We start from the raw sequence: 4160 nt of genomic DNA, 5'->3' as shown, positions 1-4160 counted from the left end.
GACGTCATTTGAAAACAAAAAGTTCAAAGGTTGTACGAGACAGAGGAGAGTGCAAGATGGTACTGTCAGTGCATTCATTTTTAATGGTACTCTAATGAAACAGAAGATAAAGAAACACGAATTCAATTAAACCACAATAATTACCTATCCCGTTATACCCTGTAGCTATTCATGTCTGGTGCCTGGGTCTGGTGGGGCGTGAGCCCCCACAATATCCCGGACAATATCCTGGGGATATGCTGGGGGCTTAAAACTTATCTTTTGCATGTGCTTGTCAAATGTATATCTGGCTACCAAACTAAATTCATTTCGAAGCGATTGCCTTCCCCCCTTCTTTTGCTTGCAAACGTGGGTCTCTTTTCCTTTTGGAAGAAAATATTTAATTAATATAGGCCTATACCCTTTTCTGTCACAATAATAATCAATATCCTTTAAATGGGTATGGCTTTCAAATCTTCCCCCCCCCCCCCGACCATCCCCACTCCTCTCAGACTCTCTCAAGTGGTTTCCCTTTTGCCAAAACTGAAGAATGTTTTGGAATTTGATCCTAATTTCGTGAAAGAGCACAAAAGGGATTTTTTTTAAATTTAATAGGCCTATATGAAAATCTTATAAGGGAGATAATGCACTTCAGTGCAAGGGAACCCAGTCAGATTGCCTTATATATTAGGGTTACTGATTAAATAAAAAATAAAAAGGGATGATGAAATTTGGTCCACCCTAGCTCCCCTCCACTGACAAGAAAACGAATGAATAACGATAAGATAAATCAACCTGTAATAATCTCTCCTGCAAGAATTGGGCCAGAATAATTTTGGGGTTAGTTTAAGACGCCCCGCAAAGGTGTCATTTAATTCATTTTTCTCGATTGAATAGAGAAACATGGCATATAAAAATTTCATTTAGGCCTAATTTTCATCCATCTTCTTCACTTTCCTTCCGGCTTCCCCTTTTTTTATTGAAAAAGCATAGGGGCGACATAGGGGCGATCATCCCCGCCCCCCTTCCGATCATCGGCCCTGCCTCTGTATCCAATAGTGGCCCGTTTCATAAGACTTAATGATTGCACAATTTCTATAACAAGTTTACCATCAGCCAATCAAATCGATTTTAATTGCTTTTTTACCAAATTGTCATTATAACAAGTTTTATGAAACAGAACCCGTTTTCATGAAAAATTAGAAGAAGATCGAGGAGCGTCTATTTGCTGGTTGTTTCTGCCATGTCTACAGATACTATCTACTCTAGTATACAGAGATTATTAATTAATTCAACCTGAGGCGATCGAAAGTCATGGTCTCATATGCCCTATAGGTTGGCCCCAATGCCCCCCCCTTCCCATTATGACCGACCTTGTATTTGTTGTGACCATGCTGTAATATGAAATTGTGCCCATTTTGAAAAGTGACTTTGACATAAACATATCGAAAATCCTGTGTAAAAACAAAAATTAGCATGATTGTTTTTCTAAAGTGAGCAACGTCAGATCATGTCTGAATAAATCTTGGTTTAACAGATTGGCTGAAAGACTGGTATCTCCCCATACAGTAAAATCTTTAGTCATATTATAAAATGAAAATATAGAGGGAGATGGAGTCGAGAAAGTTGTTAGTCTGGGAGTCGGGGTGGGGGTGGGAGCCTGCATGGGGTGGATCCCCTAAGGTCTTTGGGTGGATCACAGACTGCGTGCCGCAGCTAGTCTGCTCTGCAAAACCCTCACTTGAGTTAAGTGTCTGAATGTGAAGCCTATAAAGCCTCGTGTACTGAACGTCCTCTCACTAAAGTTTTAATATGAGCTAGTCTTTTATTTGCGTGTGAATACCAATATACCATGATGAAAAAAGTTTCAATCAGGGTCTGTGCCTGCAGACTATGCCGCATCCAGGAGGAGGAGAGGGGGGCAATCGGGGGGAATGGTGCGATGGGTTGGTCCCTCCTACGGTGGCGATTTTTATATACAGATGCATACAAATTTTATTTTCTTTCACACTTAAATGCAAAGCTAAAATAAATGGCTTATCCAGACAAGATAATATGGATATTAGGTATCAGCTTCCTAGAAAATAATATAAGCGAGGGAGCAAGTGAATATGTTGACTTCAATGTGCGGTATGTAAAGGCATTGAAGTGAAGAAACGACTGTTGTGCATTTTGGACCCAACAACACAGTTTAGGCAAAAAAGCCTGCATTTGTGAGAGGACCCGCCATGCAGCGACCGCGAGAAAATTGGTTATTTTTACCAGTGAATATTAACGCGTTTTGAACTGAATATAACACGGTATCAGCGCCCTGATGACTGAGGTGAAGGGCGCTTTAAAAAAAAAACAAATTGTTCATGATTATTTCAAGCACAAAGAGAGTACAAAACAAACATGAAAAAGAAAACTTGTCAATATACTCGGTTGATTAAGAATAAAAGCAAAGATTGAAAATATATATGTGATGATTAGTTAAAGGGAATCAAAATTACTATAAAGCTACTCTTATTGGATAAATACATTTTTTTAAAGAAGAAGAAGAAATACGAGACGTGTCAGAGAAGCAGATAGGTGAAGTCAAAACAAAGTCGGACAACCAGTTATAGGTTGCAAAAACTTTGTCAGTGTATGGTGATTTTAAATGGGTCAGAATAGGTTTTCTTGTTTATGGTGATTTTAAATCGGTCTGTATAGGTTATGTTGTTCATGGTAATTTTAAATCGGTCAGTATATAGTTATGTTTTTTTTTAATATCATGATTATATAAGGTATTACTCTGTTTTATCTAAATCCTCCAATAAGCCTATATACGCAAATTGACGACAAAATATATGTGTGCACGTTTTTTTTTTCAAATATGTTTTACTCACTAATGAAATTAAGAATCCCCTTTTTAAATAACCCTATATTAACACTTTCTTCCTCTCCATCTCCCAGCCCCCTCTTGACCCATCCCCCTTCTCTCGATCTCTCCCCCTCCCCTCCGACTCCCTCTCTCCCCCCCCCCTCTCTCCCCCTCTCCCAATTCTCAGCTCTTTCTTCGTTTCTCCTCTAACCTCTCTCTCCCTCTCTCTCCCACTTCTCAGCTCTTTCTTCTCTCTCTCTCTCCAGGGTATCTCTCCCATCCAGTGCTTCCACTTGCAAGGAAATTTCCTTGTTTTAGAGAATTTTAAGGATCTTTTGACTCCACAAGGATTTTTAAAAGGAATTTTGACTATTCAAGGAATTACAAGGAAAAATGAAAAAAGTCAAGGAATATTTAGGAATGTTTAAGGAAATCCAAGGAAATCTGAGAATTCAAGGAAATTGATTGAATTTCGAGGAAAATAAAGAAAAAAAATAATGATGAATCTTAAAAATGTTTCATTTCTCACACAATAAACGACTGGATGTCAGACTACTAAATCCACATTTATTTAAATTTTCTTATATGCTGGCTGATGTGCTATACTTTCTTTTTCCTTGGCATGCTGAGACATGTATTTTATCTGCGCACAGTGATAACTATAGCTCTGGACTAAGCTATTGTGAGTTGTGTGCACTGCACACAACTCACAATAGAGTCCATAGTGGCGTAACTACGGGGGGCAAAAAAAAATAACGGAGGAAAATCATTTGGTTAATGAAATACGTATAATGGTCTTATTGAATTACTACAAACAAGCCTTAGAATGCCCCTCTTCAGGTCTGAATTTCAAAAATTTTCAGCTCGCGCTTCGCGCTCGCAATAGTTGAGTAGTCAGATATGTATCATGTTCATGATTACAATGACTGCAAAATGTGTTTCATGGGTAAGCTGTAATTCTAACAAAATCAGCAAGCGCTTGCATGGCGCTCGCATTAGATGACTATGGTGAGATATATATGCTCTTTATAAATTCCCTTAAACAGTCCTTAAAATGTCCCTGTTTCGGGCCAATATACAAAAATTTCAGCTCGCGCTTCGCGCTCGCATTGTTTGTTTAGATACGTATCATGATTACAAAACTTTGCTCATGATAGCCTTTCTTAGGTCTGAATATAAAAAAAAATCAGCTCGCGCTTCGCGCTCGCATTATTTGATAAGTGAGATACATAACCGTTTAATGACACCGTCCTTAAAATATCTCTATTAGGTTATATAATTATGTGGCAATTGAGCGCACTTCGCGCGCCCACTAAGTGACTCAACATTTTTGCTG

The sequence above is a fragment of the Lytechinus pictus genome, chromosome 16 (genome assembly GCF_037042905.1).
Source record: "Lytechinus pictus isolate F3 Inbred chromosome 16, Lp3.0, whole genome shotgun sequence".
Taxonomy (NCBI): domain Eukaryota; kingdom Metazoa; phylum Echinodermata; class Echinoidea; order Temnopleuroida; family Toxopneustidae; genus Lytechinus; species Lytechinus pictus.
Note: the sequence above shows the minus strand (reverse complement) of the source record.